Source organism: Equus quagga, chromosome 8 (assembly GCF_021613505.1).
Source record: "Equus quagga isolate Etosha38 chromosome 8, UCLA_HA_Equagga_1.0, whole genome shotgun sequence".
NCBI classification, from domain to species: domain Eukaryota; kingdom Metazoa; phylum Chordata; class Mammalia; order Perissodactyla; family Equidae; genus Equus; species Equus quagga.
In genome coordinates, this window is record NC_060274.1 from 44525697 (window position 1) to 44551201 (window position 25505).

Sequence of the window (25505 nt, forward strand, 5' to 3'; positions counted from 1 at the left end):
TGAAGATAATGTGAAGGTTAAAAGACAAATGTACTAAAATCACCTATTTCAATGATAAGACAGTAATGAATAGACACACACTAAACAAGAGACTATATATGATTTGAAAAACATACAATGTGGGAGGAGGGGTGTGAAAAAGTAGAGCTTTTAGAAAGAGGTCAAGCTAAAGAGTCTATCAACTCAATATAGACTGTTATACGCATAGGATATTAAATAGGATCCTCATGGTAATCACAAATCAGAAACCTATAACAAGCAAGAAAAAAAATAGGACAAAAGAAGACAAACATATTACTAAAGATAGCCATCAAACCACATGGAAAGTGAGCAAGAGAAAAAGAAAGGAACAGAGAAGAACTACTAAAACACCCAGAAAAAAAGGAGCAAAACGGCAATAAATACATATTTATCAATAGCTACTTTAAATGTCAATGGACTAAATGCTCCAATCAAATGCCATAGGGTGGCCAACTGGATAAAAAAACAAGACCCATGTATATGCTGCATACAAGAGACACACTTCAGACCTAAAGACACTCACAAACTGAAAGTGAAAAGATGGAAAAAGATATTCCATGCAAATGGCAAAGAAAAAGTGGATGTAGCCATACTTATATCAGACAAAATAGACTTTAAAACAAAAACTGTAACACAAGACAAAGACGGGCACTACATAATGATAAAAGGAACAATCCAAGAAGAAAATTTAACACTTGTATATATCTATGCACCCAACATAGGAGTACCCAATTATATAAAGGAATTATTAACAGACATAAAGGGAGAAATAGACAGTAACACAATAATAGTAGGGGACTTTAACACTCCACTTACACCAATGGATAGATCATCCAAACAGAAGATCAATAAGGAAACACTGGCCTTAAAGGACACATCAGACCAGATGGACTTGGTAGATATATACAGAACACTCCATCCAAAATCCACAGAATACACATTCTTTTCAAATGCCCATGGAACATTCTCCAGGATTGATCACATATTAGGCCACAAAACAAGTCTCAACATATTTAAGAAGATTGAAATAATACCATGCATCTTTTCTGACCACACGGGTATGAAACTAGAAATCAACTACAGGAAGAAAACTGGAAAAGCCACAAAAATGTGGAGATTAAACAAAACGCTACAGAACAACATTTGGGTCAATGAAGAAATCAAAAAATTCCTGGAGACAAATGAAAATGAAAATATGACATGCCAAAATCTGTGGGATACAGCAAAAGCAGTTCTAAGAGGGAAGTTTATAGCAATTCAGGCCTACCTCAACAAAGAAGAAAAATCCCAAATACACAATCTAAAAGTGCATCTAAAGGTACTGGAAAAAGAACAACAAACAAAGCTGAAAATCAGCAGAAGGAAGGAAATAATAAAAATCAGAGCAGAAATAAATGAAATAGAGACTAAAAAACAATGGAAAAAATTCATGAAAGCAAGAGCTGGTTCTTTGAAAAGATAAACAAAATTGACAAATCCATAGCTAGAGTCACCAAGAAAAAAAGAGAGAAGGGTCAAGTAAATAATATCAGAATCGAAAGAAGAGAGACTACAACGGACACCTCAGAAATACAAAAGGAAATAAGAGAACACTATGAAAAGCTATACGCCAACAAATTGGATAATCTAGAACTGTATAAATTCTTAGAATCATACAACCTTCCAAAACTGCACCAAGAAGAAGTAGCACATTTGAATAGACCAATCCCCAGTAAGGAGATCAAAACAGCAATCAAAAACATCCCAAAAATTAAAATTCCAGAACCAGGTGGCTTCCCTGGTGAATTCTATCAAACATTCAATGACTTAATACCTATCCTTGCAAACTCTTCCAACAAATTGAAGAGGAGGGGAGGCTTCCCAACTCATTCTATGAAGCCAACATTATCCTGATACTGAAACCAGACAAGGACAACACAAAAAAAGAAAATTACAGGCCAATATCATGGATGAACATCGATGCAAAAATCCTCAACAAAATAATAGCAAATCAAATGCAATCATACATTAAAAGATCATACATCATGATCAAGTGGGTTCCATCCCAGGGATTCAGGGATGGTTCAACACCCACAAATCTATCAACATGATACAGCACATAAACAAAATGAAGAATAAAAATCACATGATCATCTCAGTAGATGCAGAGAAAGCATTTGACAAGATACAGCATCCATTTATGATAACAACTCTAAATAAAATGGGTATAGAAGGAAAATACCTCAACATAATAAAGGCCATATATGACAAACACACAGCAAATATCATTCTCAATGGAGAAAAACTGAAAGCTATCCCTCTAAGAACAGGAACCAGACAAGGATGCCCACTGTCACCACTCTTATTTAACATAGTATTGGAAGTCCTACCCAGAGCAGTCAGGTAAGAAAAAGAAATAAAAGGGATCCACATTGGAAAAGAAGAGGTGAAACTGTCACTCTTTGCAGATGACATGATTTTATATCTAGAAAACCCTAAAGATTACACTAAAAAACTTTTAGAAAAAATAAAGGAATACAGTCAAGTGGTGGGATACAAAATCAACGTGCAAAAACAGGTTGCGTTTCTCTACACTAACAGCGAAGTATCAGAAACAGAATTTAAGAATACAATCCCATTTACAATTGCAACAAAAAGAATAAACTGCCTAGGAATAAACTTAACCAAGAGGTGAAAGATTTGTACACCAACTATAAAACATTGTGGAAAGAAATAGAAAAAGACACAAAGAAATGGAAAGATATTCTGTGTTCTTGGATTGGAAGAATTAATATTGTTAAAATGTCCATACTTCCTAAAGCAATCTATAGATTCAATGAAATCCCTATCAAAGTTCCAACAACATTTTTCACAGAAATAGAACAAAGAATCCTAAAATTTATATGGGACAACAAAAGACCCCTGAATAGCCAAAGGATACCTGAGAAAAAAGAACAAAACTGGAGGCATCACACTCCCTGATTTCAAAATATACTGCAAAGCCATAGTACCCAAAACAGCATGGTACTGGCACAAAAACAGACACACAGATCAATGGAACAGAATCGAGAGCCCAGAAGTAAACCCACACGTTTATGGACAGCTAATATTCGACAAGGGAGACAAGAGCATAAGATGGAGAAAGGAGAATCTCTTCAATAAATGGTGTTGGGAAAACTGGACAGCCACATGCAAAAGAATGAAAGTAGACCATTCACTTACACCATGCACAAAAATCAACTCAAAATGGATTAAAGACTTGAATGTAAGATCCAAAACCATGAAACTTCTAGAAGAAACATAGGCAGTATGCTCTATGACATTGGGCTGAGCAGCATATTTTCAAGTCCCATGTCTGACCGGGCAAGGGAAACAAAAGAAAAAAATGATCAAATGGGACTACATCAAGCTAAAAATCTTCTGCACAGCAAAGGAAACCATCAACAAAACGAAAGACAACCTAACAATTGGGAGAAGATATTTGCAAACCATATATCAGATAAGGGGTTAATATCCAAAATATACAAAGAACTCATACAGCTCAACAACAAGAAAACAACAATCCAATTAAAAAATGGGCAAAGGATCTGAACAGAGATTTCTCCAAAGGAGATATACAGATGGCCAACGGGCATATGAAAAGATGCTCAACATCATTAGCTATCAGGGAAACACAAATCAAAACTACAATGAAGTATCACCTCTCTCTGGTCAGATTGGCTATAATTAACAAGACAGGAAACAACAAATGTTGGAGAGGATGTTGAGAGAAGGGAACCCTGGTTCACTGCTGGTGAGAGTGAAAATTGATGCATCCACTATGGAAAGCAGTATGGAGTATCCTCAGAAAATTAAGAATAGATCTACCATATGATCCAGCTATCCCGCTGCTGGGTATTTATCCAAAGAAATTGAAAACACAAATGCATAAAGATACTTGCACCCCTATGTTCATTGCAGCATTATACACAATAGCCAAGACTTGGAAGCAACTTAGGTGTCTATCAAGGGATGAATGGATGAAGATGTGTTATTTATACACGATGGACTACTACTCAGCCATAAGAAATGATGAAATCTGACCATTTGTAGCAACATGGATGGACCTTGAGGGTGTTATGCTGAGTGAAATCACTCAGAGGGAGAAAGTCAAATACCATATGATCTCACTCATAAGTAGAAGATAAAAACAATCACAAACAAACACATAGTATTAGAGATTGGATTGGTGGTTACCAGAGGGGAAGAGGGGGAGGAGAGAAGGCAAAAGGGATGATTAAGCTTACATGTGAGGGGATGGGCTATAATTAGTTTTCAGGTGGTGAACATGATGTAAGTAATCTACACAGAATTAGAAATATATTATAATGTATATCTGAAAATAATCAAATAAGTGGAAAAAATAAAAAAGATAAATAAAAAATAAATAAATCAGTGGGATACATTTGGTAAATAACACACTTATTTTTTTACTATAATTCTAAAACATTTTCCTTGCTTTGAGCTTTAGATGCTGGAAGAAAAATACACATATTCCAAGTGTTCATCAAAAAAAAAAAAAAAGAAATCATGCAAGAAAGAACATAGTGGTATGACATTCTTAGAGTGTCAAAAGAGAAACAAAACAAATTTTTAAAAATATGCCATATATGCAGCAAAAATACCCTGAAAAAGTGCAGAAGAAATAAAGACTTTCTCAGACAAAAAAAACTTGAGGGCATTCATTTCCAGCAGACTTGTCCTAAAAGAAAGAGGAGATGAAATGGAATCACAAACAAATGGACACAAGATGGAAAGAATGTGCTCTCAGCCATGAGAGGGAAAGACCTTTATTTGTTCCGCTGTCCAATATCTAACAGGATATCCACTCTCTGACCTCAGCAGCAGATGAGGGGGCCTTTTCTGATCCCATGGGACGTGCATTAATTTTTGCATGAGTGCCATGGGTGAATCCAGGGCGTCAGTAGCAGAGACAAGAGCTCAAGTCAGGTAATAGGGCCCGATATGGATACTGAAGTGGAACAGTAAGGGAGGGTCACAGTGATAGGAATGCTGAGCCCAAAAAGACAAATGAGTGAGGACTACAGGAGGGATGAGAGATGGGAGATTTTCAGAGATGACAAATCCTTTCTTAATGACATGCTTGCGTAGAATACTTCAGTCCCTTTAACTGAGGTCATAAATTTGTCCTGTCCTAAATGCATATTAAAGAATTCTCCTTAATTTCCTCAGCTTGGTCCTCAGCCCCTTTCAACCATTGACAATTAGTATTGGCATCCGTTGCTCTGCATTTTCTCAGTCTCATTCACTTTAATTACTTTATCATGCTTGGGTAAACAGATTACATAATGTTGAACACTGGAAAAAAATGAATGATTCTAATGTCATAATTCAAAGATAATTGTCAAACAGGGCCACATTTTCTTATATCTTTAATACAAGATTAGCAAATTTTAGAGTAAGATAAATACCTTTTAGAGGCATACACCATTAGGCTGTGATACCTCAGAAATAGTATAAAAAAGAACCTCTGAAGATAGAGAAAATCTGTAACTGTTAGCACTATATTTAGATGTAAAACTTCCCACTAATATCTCAGATAACTACCTTGCCTTAAAAGAGTGAGGTAGGCTTTCTACTATTTGACTGTAAGAGCAATATAGCATCTTAATAGGTTGAGGAAAGAGGCAGTGAAACCAGGCTTGTGGTTCTTGCAAGTGTCAAAGCCACTGTGCGCCTCAGTTTCCTTATGTCCAAAAGAAAGAACAGAAACAGCTGCTAGATTTCACGTTATGGTTGATCCTAGAATTGAACATGACCTCTTTAGTTTCAGGTAGAAGGCTCAAATATTGTACCACAATACATTAGGAAAGGCAAGTTACTCAGCTTCTTTGTCTGTGAGGTGTCTGTGGAGTGAGAATAATTATGCCTATCTCATATTTTATTGGTGAGAAAGATTATATCAGTTAATAATGCTTTCAGCTATGTAGAGCAGAGACTCTAAGTGTATCATAAAGAAATATGCCTTTATTTGCTTCGCATCCCAAGAAGCCCAGAGGCAGTTGGTCCAGGATCAGTATAACATTTTGACTTTCTACATCCCACTCTGTGATATGTGAGTTGGTTCATAGCCTCATGGCCACAGTTTTCCTACTTCAGTTCCAACATCACATCTGCATCCAAGGCAAGAAGAAGGACTAGGAGGATGAGGAGGGAGTAACAGAGTTCTGGTGCTGTACACATGGACCGGACCTCTGTCACATGACCATCAGGAGTGGCATTGAAGGCTGGGAACATGTACATTTAGCTTTTCCTGCCTCTACTGTAGAACAAGGAAGGGAAAATGGAATTTAGTGAGCCAATTCTAGTGCCAGAAAGGACACAAAGTGAAGGGAATGATATAAAAGAAGAACTACCAGGAAAACAGAGAATCCCCAAGAAGACTGGCACATGGAAAGTAATAAATGAGCTAGATCTTCCTTCTCTCTCATTCTTCTCCCAGGGAAGAGAGCATGTAGGTGCATCTGGAATGGACTGGGAATCTGGTTTGGAACCAAGCTGGCAAGCTTGCTGCTTCCTCTAGGGTAAAGGAAGGTAGTCAGTGAACATTTCAAAGATATCAGTACTAAGCCCCCTCCCATAGACTTGGTCATTAAGACTTTCCAAAGATCTCCATCCAGATTTTACCTGCGGCTGCCATTCTCATTACTAACGTTGCTCCTGACCCCAACCTCTAATCCGCACATCCCCCTAGGACAGCCTCACTCTGCTCCCTGTAGCGGTACTTTCAGAGATGGAGGGCTGGGCTTGATGTCAAAGGATTTTCATGCCATGCTCACTAGTGTGGACTTTATCCTGTAGCAAATGTGAGTGTTTAAGCCAGGAATTAAAATAATCATATGTGAAGTTTAGAAAGCTCCCTGTGTGTTCTCCCTGGTGTGGAATGGATTTTTGTAGCTGAAACTGGGAGCTATTCCAGCAATTCAGGGAAACGATGATGAGAGTTGAGCTGAGGTGATATTCGTGGAATGGAGAAAGAATGAGTATGAGGGACAGAAAGTCATTGTGAATTAGTTGGAAAGAATGAGGGTGTAAGAAAGGTCAAACTTGCCTACAAGGCTTCAAGCTGAGTAGAATGTCCAACTTTCCTAGCAGGAGAAGCAAGCTTTGGGAGAAAGATATTGAATTAAGTCATACACAAGAGAGGTTACAAGTTCCTTTGGAAATTGTAGGTGGATGTGTACAGTAGAGAGCAGGATGCATGGTGGTTGAAGCGGAATAAATGGTGTCTTCAGGAAGGACTCAAAGAATCTGAAGAAAAGAAGTAAGAAGAAACAGCCAGTGGGACATTAATATTCAAGGGGTAGGCAAATGAAAGTGAACCAGGAGCGCTGACTAAGAAGTACAGGAGAAAAGGAGAAAGATAACAAAAAAGAAAAAGGGAGAAGAGAAAAGAGGTCATGGAAGCCAAGCCAGGAGGGAACATTTTTTTATCTATTTTATGGCATACTGCAAGTTAGGGCAAGTCATCCTACCTGCCTAATGTTGACTGCGAGTGTGTTGAATTAGTTAATATAAACAAAGCAATCAGAACCCTCAAGTATACAGTGCAAATAGATAGCACTCAGTAAATGTAACTCAATGTTATAAAAGATGGTATAACTTCCTTTGAGGTAGTGACCTTTTTTTTCCTTTTCCTTTTAGATGGTGACTTTTTTTCCTGTTAATGTAAAAGCCCACGTTTTTGTCGTTGCTGTAGTACCAATACATAATGACTGGGATATAGCTGGCATTTTGCAAGTATTTTAATATTGAAAGAAAATGTTTATTCACCTCCATCTTTAACAAAAAAAAAAAAGAGAGAGAGTAACTTGTGTATACAAAAGCTAGTGCTAATGTTTTATCTGCTTTTGTTTTTAAAGAGTATTTTAGTGATGTTGTTTACGTTATCTTGGTTTTGTATGTTAAAAATTCTGTATTTTTTATTTCACAAAGTCATGAAAATCTCAAGAACTCATCCACTGCAGAGGTTATCACCCTCTTTTCTTTACCTTTTAAAAACTGAGGTATAATTTACATATTGTAAAATGTAACAATATTAAGTGTACATCTTGGTGAATGTTTAGCTGTGTGACTTCCAACAAGATAAAGATTTATTCCCATCACCCCAGAAAGTTCCTTGATGCTGTTTCTCAATCTTCACTGCAAAGATAATCATTATCATGTCTATTATCAGCATTTGTTTTACCTGTTATTGAATTTCATATAAATAAACTCATATGCTAGGTACTTTTCAGTGTCTGGCCTCTTTCACTCAACAAAATGTTTATGAGATTTATCCATGTTGTTGCTTGTTCCACTCTTTTTATTTCTATGTAATATTCCATTGTGTGAATATATGACAATGTGTTTATTCAGTCTTCACCCATTTTCACGGTTTTCATGAGGGCTGATCTCAGAGTGTATTATGAGACCATTAAGAACCTGGGAGCATCATCTAGTGGAATTGTCCCATTCCTTTGAAGATCTCTGACTTCAAACTGCACAGGGTTAGTAGTCACGTGACTCTGGTGGGTGGGGAAGAAGGATACAAAGGAATGGATGAGGGCAGAGAGGGTGAGAGCAGGAAGGATGACGGCACTGGCTGATTTTTTTGTGTCTGGAAGTTAAATACTGCTCCCAGCATCTCCGTGTTTTGAGGAGCAATAAAGAATAACTTGCTGAGTTTTTGTTTGTTTGTTTTAATAAAGTTGAGTCACAGAAAATACTAGCTAGAAAAACCTATAGAGACTGTTATAGAGAGTTGATTTGTTCCAACTATAATATTTAAAAATGGACATGTTTGGCCTAGAGTTGAAAACCAGGACACATGCCTCCAAATCTAACACTTTTTCTGAAACTTTGATTTGGGGGACCAAATATATCTAGCTGCATGCTTGTTTATACTCTCTTTTATGCCCAAAGCCAAGTCCAACCCTTGTGGAGTAGACATCTGTGACAGACAACTGGCTGAAGGCTGCATGCTTGAAGGCGACAGACTGTGGGGACACAGGGAGGGGTTGTACATTTACCTCTAAAAGGCCCTCACAAAAGACTACCTGGATTTCTGCCCAGAAGTAATTTATTCATAAGATGAACAAACTAAATTAGACTTAATTGCACATGTTCAGTACAAAAATTTGATGTCCTTTTTCCAAGCTCACCTTTTATAATTTGTAAACAAAGCACATAGAAGTAGGTTTATAAAGGCAATACAAATACAAATGTTGCAGATGATTGCAAAATACTGGCACATTACGAAATTGGATATACTATAGTGCTTCATTTGGATGATAATATTTCAATTGAAATGAGAAAGAAGTGATTGATCTTAGAATCCAGAATGTGAAGCAAATAATAAAATGTGTGAGGGTGACCTTCTCTAGCTGATACTTCAGACTGAGGTGGGATGCTATGGGCAGGTATAAAGATCTGTGAGGCTAATGTTGGTCTCTGGATCCTTAGTGCTGAAGTGAGATCCTTTAAGATGAATCTCTCATGGCTCCTTACACAGAGGATATTGCTTACCAGCAACTTGTTTGGAATGCAAGGCTTAAACCTGTCATACATGTAAAAATAAAATAACTAATTCATTTCTCCAACTTCATGAAACAAGCACCAATTGAGATGAGCAACCTTATGAGAAAAGGAATTATCCATTGAGAACCTATCATACGCCAGATACAGTGCTAAGCATAATAGAATTTTATACAGGTGATATTATTTTGTCTTCCCAATGACTATTACACATATATTAATATTCTGGAATTATAGATAAAACTAAGCCCCATTCCAGATCATAGAGAGAACAAAGATCTGTTTTCCACACTCAAGAATGACAGTGATCCAGCGATTGACCTTATTCCCTGAATTCCTGGTTATTTTTACTGTAGAAGCATAAAGAAAATCAGTTAAGCATTTGGGAGCAGTCAGTTTCCCTTATGAATATGCATGCTTTATCTTTCAATGCCCCAATAGGGACATCCATTCATCTTGGAAATGAATGGTTCTAGTTGTCCTAATATCAGGACTAATGATGTGTGGACAGAACACAATCAGAAACTATCCTAGTAATAAAATCATGGTGTACTTTATCAAATGATTTTTTGATATGCAAAGTCAACAATATTCTTAGAGGATGAAAAATGGTGCCTCACAAAACAGGGGCAGTCTCCTTAGAGGGAAGCAGGAGAGCAGAAAAAGGATTGAATCAAGATGGAAACTTGTAAGATATCTTTGCAGAAGGTAAGAGAAAAAATAAACAGAGGAATCAGGTGAATCTTGAAAGATTTATCTGGACTGGAGGGCAGGGACAAGAATTTAGAAGGACTGTGCTAGCCTAAGGTCATGCCAGAGGTGGAGAGATGAGACAATGACAATGCTGGGTGTGGAGCAAAGGGAACCCTTGTGCACTGTGGGTGGGAACACAAATTGGTGCAGCCACTATGGAAAACAGCATGGAAGTTCCTCAAAAAATTAAAAATAGAACTACCATATGATCCAGCATTTCTGCTTCTGGGTATCTAGCCAAAGGAAGTGAAACCATTATCTTGAAGAGATATCTGCACTCCTATCTTCTTTGCAGCATTAAACATGAGCATGTTTAAGAGGGATGAGAACATGAGACATGAGAAAATCTAAGCAATTATGTCAGTGAAGGAATCAGGTTCTAAAATAAATTTGAGACTTTGTCAAGCACTTTGGGGGACAGTTTCAGAGTCATCATATAAATGAACTATAAAGGTGTAGAGATTGTGACAGCAGAGAGATAACGCCAGTGCTATGGGACTTGTTTTCAGGAAAGCAAGTTGAATGGAACTAGGCCATAGTCTTCAGTGGATACATAACAGTAACCCTGAGATCTGCAGTTTATAGACGGGGAGGTAAATGTGATCTTAGTCCCCAAACCATCGAAATACAGATTGATATTCATTTGAGAGCGGGAAAAGAAGCAACAGCTTCCTTGTGCAATCACGGCATCTCAATGGTCAAAAACTGTGGTGAATGGAGTAAAGAATTAATGCTAAGTTCTGTTACCTTGCTCACCTGCTGCAATTTTATCATTCATCTAACATGTTTTGATTGCCTGAAATGTCCCAATATATGAGGCAGTATGTTCAGTTCTAGAAAGATATAGAAAAATTTGCCATAGTCAAGTGTGTGGAAGGAAGAAGAGGGACACTCATAGAGGTGTCCGTAAAAGAAGTGGGTTTGCTATCAGAGTTAATGGAAAAACAAAAGAGAGAACAACTAGTTTTGTAGCTGAGATGAAGAGTAGACATAGTCACTGAGTTTCACATTCTTCACCAGTCTCCAACTGAGCTTGCTCTTCATTTGGTTATTTAAGTTTGATCTTGCACAGTGGATGCCTCAGTCCCTTGCCTGGATGATAAAATTAGCGATTTTCCCACAGACTATTCAATATCAAGAAAGAAAGCCATATATTTTAATGAAATTACAATAATTTAAGGACAACTATTTGTTAGCTCCTAAAGGCAGAATTTTAAAAATGCTTCTTAATTCTGTGTTCTAAATTTATGACAAATCAAAAGACACCAATCTAATAGTACAGTGGGGTCCTTTCCTCACACAGTGGAGGACACTACTAACATGCTGGTCCACAGCAGTGCATGCCCCATGGCTGAACTTCAGAATTGTTTGGAGAGTTTGATCTTCAAAGTATAGATCCTAGGGCCATATCATCGACTTTCTGAATTAGAAATCTGAGGGTAAAGCCTAGGGATCTGTACTTATAGAAGCAGTAGGACCAGATATTTATGCTCAGCCTAATGGAATAAGCAATGTTCTAGGAGAGTCTAAGAACTTTGGACTTAAAGCAAGTCCATGGCTATTGCTGTGGATTCCAACAAATTTTTGTCTGTCTTAGTCTCTCATCTCTCCTGCAGATTCATCTGATGAAAAGTTGTCAGAGTAATCTTTCTAACTGGATACTCTGATTATGTGGCTCCCCTGATTATGTGGCTCCCCTTTTCAGAGTTATTCAGAGATTCCTCTGATCTACAGAACTATCAAACAGACTACATGTTTTCACCTTGTCTTGCCCTTGGGTGCAGTGTTATTTTTGTCAGTCCATAGTGACAGCCACTTTCCCATTCCTAACTCGTGTAAGCAGGCTCTTACTATCCTTGATTCCTTGTGACTACATATTGGTAACTAATCACCTCTGGCTCTCATATGGAACTATAATTCTTATTTGTGGATATTATAAACATTTGCTGTATGAATAAATCAATACTTTTCTTAGTGGCCTTTTAAACACAAGATCAACTTCCATGCTAAGTGTTTGAAGGTATTTTTTTAAGTATTTGATATGCAGTGATTGGATATTTGAAAGCATTAAAAAAGAAAGGGGTGGTTTTGACTGCCTTAGAGCACCTCAGAGGCCTTGCCCTAATCAATTTTCCTCTCTAACATCAACAGTCTCTATCGCTATGCCCTTCCCCAATCTTCTGGCTTTCAAGTTGCCTTTTATCCTAAGTGATTTGCATAGAATAACCTAGATCTCTAAAGAAGATTTAAAGGGAAAAAAATCTATCATCTATCTTGAGTTCAGTTCTATAATTGCAATATCTACATGAGGGCCGGAAACTTCCACAAAGCATTTCTTTGCCCTTGGGTGAGTTGCCAATTCTCTGGAGCAATCTTCTCTTTTGCATGCACAGAGCGAGGTGGCAGAGATGAAAGACAGCTTTGAGCTTCAGCTACAAATCAGAACAGAAGGGTGATGCTTGACAGCCTCAGAATTATAACTGATCCAGCTTGGCTCAGCAGTGGTTGGAAGTAGGTCAGAAAATGGCAATGTTGGAGTTCAGAGTTTGCTATAGAATATTACATCTTCTTCTTTAATATTCTAACAATTTCTTGTCTTGTTCTCAAAAATTTTCTTGTTTCTGTATATCTTTAATCTTTATATATATAAAGAAGCAAAAATGGCTTTGAAATCTTTGATATAAAAAAGTGATGAGGGGACTTTACTTACAGGATAATAAAATGTAGTTAAATCATAACAGTAATTATAAAACTGAGGTCATTTTGCAAAAAGAGACAAATATATCAATAGTTCAGAATGTGAAACACAGAAAAAGAACCTAGTAAACATAAAAGTTAATAACTGACAAATGAGAATCTGAACTCAACGGTGAAAGGGTGAACAATTTAACGAATTGTGTTGATGAAATTGTCTATCAGGAAAATTTGGCTATTTTGCCATCAAAAGAAATATTTACTGGAATAAGAGTCAAAACGGATTTTAAGAATTTGGCGACAGCATCAAGATGGCAGAATAGGAGACCCCAGTCTCCATTCTCCCACAAAGATCAATAATTAAACAGCAACCCACAAACAAAAACAGCTCTGGGACAGCTCTCGTGTCTCTTAAGAAACTTCAGCAACACAGTAGAACAAAAATCTTAGGAATAACCACACAAAAAGAGAAGGAAGACAGGCTCTCTTTGCCTCCATTGTCCCATGCCCCAGGCTGGCAGTGCTCAATGCCACGAGGGAACACTCTAGTTAAAAAGAGTTCCCCTCACTAGGAAAGGGAGAGTAGAATGAGGACCAGCTTCCCCAGTCTTTCAGGGCACCACATGAAGGTCCCACTTTGGTTTCATCCCACCCAGACTAGTAAAGCTGAGACCTACAGAAATAACCAGGAACAATGAAGAAAAGCAGGAGCTCCCACTCTCAGCCATGCAGCAGGAGAGACCAGTTCTCAGCGACCTGCTCTGCAGATCACCCAGCAGCTCTTACCACTGAAGACACCAATGGACAGAACAACCACTGCAGACCCCCTGCAGGTTTCACCAGTTTTAGCCCCACAGGTATTCACATTCACTGATGCCAGCCACCTGAGTCCCTCCTGACTCCCTCTCCCCTGCCCACACCAGGGCCTAGGACTGTATGGACAACCAACTCAGTCATCTGTAGCTGCAGAAGTGCAAAACACCAGCCTAGACCCTTGCAGCTGACCCCCACAGTCCTGTGTGTACTCAGGGCTAGCCTGAGTGCTCAGGGATGGTTGTGCACTTGTACACCACTAGCCTGACACCCATCACTGACCTTTATTGCCATCTGCACCCACATGGCAAGATCTTGCAGCCACAGAAGTGCATACCAATAGCCACGGCCTACACAAATGCTTGTAGGACTGGATTCAGCTCTCTCTCCTGTCAATGGCCTGTAACACTGGGGTTACCTGCAGCTAGCCCCTTCAGTTGTGCACCGCCACATCTCCATCCTGATTCCTATCATCAGCCTCCACTGCCATGCACCCATAGTGAGACTCTCAGCCACAGGCATGCACACCAATAGCCAGGGACTTTGCAGCTGCTTGTGGGCCCAGATCTGGCCCTGTCCCCTGTGACTGGCCTGAACCTATGGGCTTACCTGCAGCTTGCCCCTCCGACACTGACCCCTACTGCCATGCACCTGTGATGAGACTCAAAAGTCACATTATGCACACTGACACACAGGGTCCTTATAGTTGCCAGTGTGCCCACAGTTGAATCTGGCCCTTTCTACTTGCTTTGCTCTCTACTACTACATGTGTGTTTGTAATCAGCCGCCGCCACTACACAGATTTTTTCAGATTGCTCCTGCAGTCAAGCGTTTGCACACAACTGGCTCTGACCACCACCACTGATTGCCCTGGTCCTTAGCTGCTGGAACTGAAGGTACCACTGAGCACCCCAGAAGCACTTGTGGCCTCTGCAGAACCAGCGCAGTGCTCACTAAGGCCCATACAGTTGTTGATGCTGTGGAACTCAGTGGCCTAAGCCAAAGAGACATCATTCCCCCTGGACTTGGAGCCACCATACATCTGCACGTTGATGCCTTGCACCACATCTGAGGTCACAGCATACTCTAGCATGGCCTTATTTCAGGTGAAAGTCTTTCCTTACTGAAGTGAGTCTATAAAGTCTGGAAGAGATGACTGCTTCTTCAAATGCACAGACACTTCTGCAAGGCTACAGGAATCATGAGTAATCAGGGAAACATGACTCCACCAAAGGAACACAATAAACTGCTGGTTACTAAACCAAAGAAATGGAGGTACAAGAGCATATTTAAAGATATAATGGCTGGAAACTTCCAAAACCTGGGAAGAGATTCAGACATCCAAGTTCATGAAGCTATAGATGACCTCAAAATTTCAATTCAAAATGATCTTCTTTAAGATTCATTAAAATAAAACTGCCTAAAATCAAAGACAAAGAGATAATTTTAAAAGCAGCAAGAGAAAAAAATACCTTTTCTCACACAAGGGAGCCCTTATAAAGCTATAAGCAGATTTTTCAGCAGAAACTTTCAGGCAAAGAGACAATAGGAGGACATATTCAAACTGCTGAAAGAAAAAAAACCCTGCCAATCAAGAATACTTTACCTAACAAAGATGTCCTTCAGAAATGAAGGTGAGGTAAAAACTTCCCTAACAAACAAAAACTTAATGATTTCATCATCACTAGACCTGCTTTACAAGAAATGCTGAAAGTAGTTTTTCAAGCTGAAGTGAAAGAGTGTTAATTAGTAACATAAAAACATATGAGAGTGTACAACAGGTATACGTAAGTATAGAGTCAAGACTCAGAATATTCTAATACTGTAATATGGTGGTGTGTTAACCACTTCTATGGTATAAATATTAAAGGACAAAAGCATTAAAAATATCTACAGTTATGGTAATCTATTAATGGATACACAATATAAAAAGATGTAAATTGTGACATAAAAGCCATAAAATGTATAGAGGGGGGAATAAAAGGGTAGAGATTTTGTAGGTGATAGAAGTTAAATTGTTATCAGCTTAAAGTAGATTGTTATATGCAAAAATGCTTCAACTTAGCTTCAGGGAAATCACAAGACAAAAGCCTATAGTAGATATACACAAGATACGGAGAAGTGAATCAAAGTATACCACTACAGAAGACAGCAAGAGAGGAAAAAAGGAAAAAGGAGCTACAAAACTAATGGGAGAAAAAAATAACAACATGGCACTAGTAAGTCCTTACCCAGTGATGATTATTTCAAATGCAATGGAGAAATTCTCCACTCAAAAGGCCCAGAGTAGTTGAATGGATAGAGAAACAAGACCCAGGTATGTGCTGCCTATAAGTGACTCATTTCAGCTTCAAGGACTCATTGGCTCAAAGTGAAGAGATGCAAAAGATGGTCCACACAAATGGAAACCAAAAGAGAGCCGCAGCAGCTATACTTCTAACAAATGAAATAGACTTTAAATAAAAAACTGCAACAAGAGACAAAGAAGGCTATTATATAATGATAAAGAGGTCAATTCATCAAGAGGCTATAACAATCATAAATATATATGGACTCAACCACAGAACACCTAAGTATATTAAGCAAGTTCTAATGGATCTGAAAGAAGTAATAGATAACAAAACAATAATAGTAAGGGACTTCCATACCCCACATTCAACAAAGGACAGATCACTCAGACAGATAATCTATAAGCAAACATTGAACTTGAACTATTCTTGGGACCAAATGGACCTAACAGCAATACACAGAACGTTTTTCATCCAAGACTAGCAAAATACGCATCCTTCTCAAGTGAACACAGAACATTCTCCAGGATAGACCATATGCTGGTAACAAAATAAGTCTCAGAAAGTTTTAAAAGCTTGAGATCATACCAACTATCTTTTGTAACCACAATGGTATGAAGCTAGAAATCAACAACATGAGGGAAACTAGAAGGTTCACAAATATGTGGAAATTAAATAATACATTCCTGAACAATTAATGGTCAAAGATGAAAATAATAGGGAAATCAAAAAATACCTTGTTGGGGCTGGCCCATGGCTAAGTGGTTAAGTTCGTTCACTCCACTGCAGTGGCCCAGGGTTTCGCTGGTTTGGATCCTGGGTGCGGACATGGCACCACTCGTCAGGCCACTTTGAGGCAGCCTCCCACATGACACAACTAGAAGGACCTGCAACTAAGATATACAACTGTGTACTGGGGGAATTTGGGGAGATAAAGCAGGAAAAAAAAAAAAAAACGAGTGACAACAGTTGTTAGCTCAGGTGCCAATCTTTAAAAAAGAAAAAATATCTTGAGGGGACTGGTCCCACGGCCCAGTGGTTAAGTTTGTGTGTTCTGCTTTGGTGGCCCGGGCTTTTGTCAGTTCAGATCCTGGGTGTGGACATGGCACCACTCATCAGGCAATGCTGAGGCAGCATCCCACATGGCACAACCCGAAGTACCTACAACTAAAACATACAGCTGTGTACTGGGGACCTTTGGAGAGAAGAAGCAGAAGAAGAAGAAGGAAAAAAAGTAAGATTGGTAACAGATGTTAGCTCAGGTGAAAATCTTTGGGGAAAAAAGATATCTTGAAACAAATGAAAATGAAAACAAAACATACCAACATTTATGAGATACAGCAAATGAAGTGCCAAGGGAATTTTATGGCAATAAATTCCTACTTTAAGGTAAGAGGAAGATCTCATATAAAGAACTTAATTTTAGACCTTAAGGACGTAGAAAAATAACGAAAAACTAAGCCCAAAGATAGTAGAAGGAAGGAGACAACAAAGATCAGAGCAGAAATAAATGAAACACAGAATAGAAAAATAGTAGAAAAGACCAATGACTAAGAGTTGGTGTTTTGAAAATATGGATAAAATTGACAAACATTTAACTACACTTACCAAGAAAAAAATAGAGGACTAAAAATAAATAAAATTATGAATGAAAGAGGAGACATTACAATGAACATCACAGAAATGCAAGAATCATAAGAGATTACTATGAACAATTATACTCCAACAAATTGGACAACATAGAGACGTGGATAAATTACTAGAACTGTACAACCTACCAACTCCAAATCACAAAAAAATAGAAAATCTGACCAGACCAATAACAAGTAAGACATTGAATCAGTTATCAGAAAACCCCCAACAAAGAAAAGCTCAGGATAAGATGTCTTCATGGTAAATTCCTTTAATGAATGGGTGAACATTTAGAAAAAAATGCATGAGTTCTTTATATATTATGGAGATTAACCCCTTGTCAGATATGTGATTTACAAATATTTTCTCCCAGTTGATGGGTTGTCTTTTTATTTTGATGCTGGTTTCCTTTGCCTTGTAGAAGCTCTTTAGTCCCACCTGTTTATTTTTTCTTTTATTTCCCTTGTCTGAGTAGAAGTGGTATTTGCAAATATCCTTTTAAGATCAATATCAAAGAGCATATGGTCTATATTTTCTTCTAGAAGTTTTATGGTTTCAGGTCTTACCTTCAAGTCTTTCGTCCATTTTGCATTTATTTTTGTGTATGGCATAAGATAATGATCTCCTTTCATTCTTTTGCATGTGGCTGTCCAGTTTCCCCAACACCATGTATTGAAGAAACTTCCCTTTCTCCATTGTATGTTCTTAGCACCTTTGTTGAAGTTTAGCTGTCTGTAGATGTGTAGTTTTATTTCTGGCCTTTCAGTTCTGTTCCATTGATCGGTTTGCCTGTTTTTGTAGCAGTACCATGCTGTTTTGATTACTATGCTTTGTAGTATATTTTGAAGTCAGGGATTGTGATGCATCCAGCTTTGTTTTTTATTCTCAGGATTTCCTTAGCTATCAGGGGTCTTTTGTTGTCCCATTTAAATTTTAGGATTCTTTGTTCTATTTCTCTGAAGAATGCCATGGGCATTCTGATTGGGATTGCACTGAATCTGTGGATGGCTCTTGTAACTATGTGTATTCTTCCAATCCATGTGCATGGAATGTCTTTCCATTTCTTTGTCATCGTCAATTTCTTTCAGAAATGTCTTATAGTTTTCATTGTATAGGTCTTTTACCTCCTTGGTTAAGTTTATTCCATGATAGTTTATCCTCTTTGTTGTGATTGTAAATAGTATTATGTCCTCGAGTTTTCTCTCTGTTAACTCATTATTAAAGTATAGAAATGCAACTTATTTTCTTAAGTTGATTTTGTACCCTGCAACTTTGCTGTAGTTGTTGATTATGTGTACTTTGCTGTACTTATAATAGTTTTCCAATGAATTCTTTAGAGTTTTCTATATATAAAATCATGGTGTCTGAAAACAGGGAGAATTTCACTTCTTCATTGCCTATTTGGATTCCTTTTATTTGTTTTTCTTGCATAATTGCTCTGGCCAAACCTCCAGTTCTATGTAGAATAAGAGTGGTGAGAGTGGGCACCCTTGTATTGTTCCTGTTCTCAGAGGGATGGCTTTCAGTTTTTCCCCATTGAGTATGATGTTGGCTGTGGTTTGTCATATATAGCCTTTATGATGTTGAGGTACTTTCCTTCTATACCCATTTTATTGAGTGTTTTATCATGAACTGATGTTGGATCTTGTCAAATGCTTTATCTGAGTCTGTTGAGATGTTCCTATGGTTTTTGTTCCTCATTTTAATGTAGTGTATCACATTGATTGATTTGCACATGTAGAACTATCCCTGTGTCGCTGGTATAAATCCACTTGATCATGGTGTATGATCTTTGCTATATTGATGTATTCAGTTTGCCAATATTTTGTTGAGGATTTTTGCATCTATCTTCATCAGTGATATTGGCCTGTAATTTTCCTTCTTTGTGTTGTCCTTGTCAGGCTTTGGTGTCAGGATGATGTTGTCCTCACAGAACTTGTTAGGGAGTGTTCTGTCTTCCTCAATTTTTTGGAATAGTTTGAGAAGGATAGATAAAAAATCTTCTTTGAATGTTTGGTAGAATTCTCCAGAGAAGCCATCTGGTCCTGGACTTTTATTTTGGGGGAGATTTTTGATTACTGTTTCAATCTCTTTACTTGTGATTGGTCTACTCAGGTTCTCTATGTCTTCTTGATTCAGTTTTGGTAGGTTTTAAGAGTCTAAGAATTTATATGTTTCTTCTAGATTCTCCAATTTATTGGCATATAATTTTCTATAGTATTTTCTTATAATCTTGTATTTCTGTGGTATCTATTGTCATTTCACCTCTTTCATTCCTAATTTTATTTATTTGTGCCTTCTCTCTTTTTTTCTTAGTGAGTCTGGCTAGGAGTTTATCAATTTTCTTTATCTTCTCAAAGAACCAGGTCTTTGTTTTATTGATCCTTTCTACTGTCTTTTTTGTTTCAATTTCATTTATTTCTGCTCTAACTTTTATTATTTCCCTCCTTCTACTGATTTTAGGCTTTGTTTGTTCTTCTTTTTCTAATTCTGTTAGGTGTAGTTTGAGATTGCTTATTTGAGATTTTTCTTATTTATTAACATAAGCCTGTATTGCAATGAATTTCCCTCTTAGTACCACTTTTGCTGCATCTCATATGAGTTGGTATGGTGTTTTCATTTTCACTTGTCTCTAGATACTTTTTGATTTCTCCTTTAATTACTTCAATTATCCATTGGTTATTCAGTAGCGTGTTGTTTAGTATCCACATCTCAGTCCCTTTCCTAGATTATTTTTCTTGCAGTTGATTTCTAGTTTCATAGCATTATGGTCAGAAAAGATGCTTGATGTTATTTCAATCTCCTTAAATTTAATGAGGCTTGCCTTGTTTCCCAACATATGGTCTATCCTTGAGAATGTTCCATACGCACTAAAGAAGAATGTGTATTCTGCTGTTTTTGGATGGATTGTTTTATATATACCTCTTAAGTCCATCTGTTCTAGTTTTTCATTTAATTCCACCTATTCCTTGTTGACTTTCTGTCTGGATGACCTGTCCATCGCTATAAGTGGGGTGTTGAGGTCCCCTACTATTGTGTTGTTATTAATATCTCCTTTTAGGTTTGTTAATAGTTGCTTTACGTACTTTGGTGCTCCTGTGCTGGGTGCATAAATATTTATAAGTTTTACATCTTCGTGGTGGAGTATCCCTTTTATCACTATATAGTGCCCCTCTTTGTCTCTCTTTACCTGTTTCATCTTCAAACCTGCTTCATCTGATATAAGTATGGCAACATCTGCTTTCTTTTGTTTGCCATTAGCTTGGAGTATCATCTTCCATCCCTTTGCTCTGAGCCTGTGTTTGTCTTTGGAGCTGAGATGTGTTTCCTGGAGGCAGTCATTGTTGGGTCTTATTTTTTAAACCATCTTGTCATTCCGTGTCTTTTGATTGGAGAACTCAATCCACTTAAATTTAGAGTGATTATTGATATATGAGGGCTTACTGCTGCCATTTTATCACTCATTTTCCAGTTCTTCTGCATTTCCTTTGTTTCTCCTTGCATGTATTTTGGAATGCCAACACAGTTAGGTAGTTTTCTATGCTGGTTTTCTTAGTTTTCTCCTTATTTATCATTTGTGTCTTGTTCCAATTATTTGTTTATCAGTTACCAAGAGATTTATATTAAAAACCTTGTAGATGAGATAGTCCCGTTTCTGAGAGCCTCTTATTTCCCTAGACTAAGCCAATTCCATCCTACTCCTCTTGCCCTCCTAAGTTGTTATTATCTCATCTTATTCCATCTTGTGTTGTGAGTCTGTTGCTAAAAATGGCAAGATTATATTTATTTTTGGTGTTTTCCCTCACTTTATCTTTAATGTTATAATTAAGTGTTTACTAACTTGTTCTGATAGAGAGCTGCAATTTTCTGATTTTGTTTATCTATTTATCTCCTTGCTCAGGGTTTTGTAACTCCTTTCTCTTTTTTTTCAGGTATAAGGTCCTTCTTGAGAATTTCTTGTGTGTTGGTGGTCTTGTGGTGATGAACTCCCTTAGCTTTTGTTTATCTGGGAGATTTTTTATTTCTCCATCACATCTGAAGGACATTTTCACTAGATAGAGTATTCTTGGCTGCAAGTCTTTGTCTCTCAAAATTTTGAATATATTATTCCACTCTCTTCTAGCCTGTAAGTTTTCTGCTGAGAAATCTGCCAAAAGCCTGATAGGTGTTCCTTTGTAAGTTATTTTCTTCTGCCTTGTTGCCCTTAATTCTTTTCTTTATTGTTGAGTTTTGCCAGCTTTACTACTATATTCCCTGAAGAAGGTCTTTTTATGTTGATATAGTTTGGAGATCTATTGGCTTCTGTCACACGTACTTCCAGTGCCTTCCTCAGGTTTAGGAGGTTTTTAGCTATTACTTCTTTGAACAAGCTTTATGCTCCATTCTTTTTCTCTTCTCTATCTGGAACATCTATAATCCTTATGTTACATTTCTTAATTGAGTTATTTCAAACAATGAAACAGTATTGATTTAGTTGAAAGCAGTTGTACATACCAGCCTGATCGAAAATACTCTTCCCTCCCACCAGGGAGGGTGGTGGATTAACATATCTGTACATTGTTATTGAGTGACATTTTAGTTGGGTACAGGATTATATGTTGAAGTTTTTCTCATACCATTTTTAATGGATTTTTTTAAATTGAGGTAACATTGGTTTACAAGGTTATATAAATTTAAGGTGTAGATCATTATATTTTGATTTCTGTGTAGACTACATCATGTTCACCACTCAAAGGCTAATTACCATCCATGACTGTACACAGGTGCCCAATCACTCCTTTTGCTTTTCTCCCACTCTCCTCTCCCTCTGGTAACCACCAATCTAATCTCTGTATCTAAGTATTTGCTTGTCGTTGTTTTTATCTTCTACTCATTAGTTAAGTCATATGATGTTTGACTTTCTCCATTTGACTTATTTTGCTTACCATAATACCCTCAAGGTCCATCCATCTGGTTGCAAATGGCAAGATTTTATATATTTTTTTTGTAGCTGAGTAGTGTTCTATTGTACGTATATATACCACATCTTCTTTATGCATTCATCCATTGATAGGCACTTCAGTTGTTTGCAAGTTTTGGCTATTGTGAATAATTCTGCAATGAACATAGGAGTGCATATATCTTTACACAATCATGTTTTTGTGTTCTTTGAAGAAATGCCCAGAAGTAGATGCTGGATCATATGGTATTTCTATTCTTAATTTTTTGAGGAATCTCCATACCATTTTCCATAGTGATTGCACCAGTTTATCTTCCCACCAGCAATGTATGAGACTTCCCTTTTCTCCACATTCTCCTCAACACTTGTGATTTCTTGTCTTGTTAATTATAACAATTCTGATGGGTGTGAGGTGGTATCTAATTGTAGTTTTGATTGGCATTTCCTTAATAATTAGTAATGCTGAGCATCTTTTCATGTGCCTGTTGGCCATCTGTATATATTTTTCAGGAAAATATCTTTTAAGATCTTTTGCACATTTTTTAATTAGGTTGTTTATTGTTGAGATGCATGAGTTCTTTATATTTGGATATTAAACCTGCATCATATTTATGATTTTCAAATATCTTCTTGCAATTCTTAGGCTGTCTTTCCATTTTGTTCATGGTTTCCTTTGCTGTGCAGAAGCTTTTTAGCTTGATGTAGTCCCATTTGTTTATTTTTTCTTTTCATCTGATGACATTATTTTATTAAGTTTTGTTTTCCACTGATGCTTTTAAAAGTACCTGCTATAAATGTAATTACAGTCATGCATTGTTTAATGATGGGGATACGTTCTGAGAAATGTGTTGTTAGGCAATTTTATCACTGTGGAAACATCATAGCACATACTTACACAAACCTAGATGGTATAACCCACTACACACCTAGGTTATATGGTACTAATGGGACCACCATTGTATATGTGGTCCAACATTGATTGAAACATTGTGATGTGTCACATGACTGTGCTGCTCTTGTGTAGCAAAACTGTTTTCTCCCTCAGCTGCTTTGGAGATCTAAGGTTTCATTATGATGTATGTACCTGTGGATATTTTGTTTATTTATACACATGCAATTCTTGGCCACTGGAATCCAAAGATTAAGATTATTCATTTTTCTTGTTTAACATTTTTGGAGAGTCAAATGTCAAGATTTAAAGCTTTTTCAATTCCAGGAAATTGAGAAATGTATCTTTCATGATTTTTTTCTATTCATTCCTCCCTCTGAAATCCATTAGGATGTTCGATCTGCTCATTTATTGTCTATGGAAATTAATTTTGGGTTTTTAATTTTTTTCTTTCTGTGTTGCATTTTTACTGATTTCTTCTAATATATATTTTAATTTATAAACTGTCTTTTTAGTTATGTCTAACCTACTTTTTTGTCAACTATAAACTTCTAATCCTTTTTTTATTGAGGTATAACTGACACAAAACATTATATTTGTTTCAGGTGTATAACATAAAGATTCCATATTTGCATATTGCAAAATGATCACTGCAATGTCTAGTTAACATCCGTCACAACACATGCTTACAAATTTTTTTCCTTGTGATGGGAACTTTTAAGATCTACTCCCTTAGAAACTTTCAAACACACAATACAGTATTACAAACTATAGTCACCATGCTGTACATTACATCTCCATGGCATTTATTTTATAACTGGAACTTTGTACCTTTTGACTCCCTTCACCCATTTCTTCTCCCTCCCAAATCACCAAATGTTCGTTTTTTCTCAGATTCCACATATAAGGGAGGTCATACGGTATTTGTCTTTCTCTGTATGACCTATTTCACTTAGCATCATGCCTTCGATGTCCATCATACTGTCAGAAATGGCAAGATTTTATTCTTTTTTATGGTTGAACAATATACTATTTTATATATATATATATATATATATATATATATGTGTGTGTGTGTGTATACATATGGATATATCACATTTTCTTTATCTGTTCATCCATTGATGGACACTTAGGTTGTTTCCATATCCTGGCTATTGTAAATCATGCTGCAATGAACATGGGGGTGCACATATCTTTTTGAGTTAGAATTTTCTTTTTCTTGATAAATACTCAGAAGTGGGATTGCTAGATCATATGGTAGTTCTATTTTTACTTTTTTGAGGACCTTCCATACTGTTTTCTATAGTGGCTGCACCAATTTATATTCTCACCAACAATGCACAGGGATTCCCTTTTCTTTACAACCTCATCTAATCTATGTTTTAGCCTAGCCATACTTTTATTTCAATGTTTGTATTTTTATTTCTAAAAATTTTATGTTTTTACACAGTCATTATATTTATAACAGTTTCTCATTCCTTCCTGTAGTTTTCAATGACTCATGTTTTAAACATTTTGGACTTATTAAAACAAACCTGTTTCTGGTAATCCCAACTATCTAAATTCTTTGGGGTCTAAAACTGTTGTTTGATGTTTCTCCTTATTCTCTCTCATAGTGGTTTGTTTTCTTCTATTTCAATTTTTTTAACTTTTTATTTTAGAGTTAATTTTTGACTCATTTAAATCTTTGGGAATTCCAAGAGCCTGTACCGAAGGGTGTATTTCTCTAGAGAGCATTTGCATTTGTTTTTTTTCTAAGGCAAGCATAGAGGAAGTAATGGGATGACTGCTCGTGAGTATTGGTTTCTTTTCAGGGTATGAAATATTCTAAAGTTAGATAGTGATGGTGGTTGTACAACTCCGTGAATATACTAAAAGCCACTAAATTGCATGCTTTAAAAGGGTGAATTTTATAGCA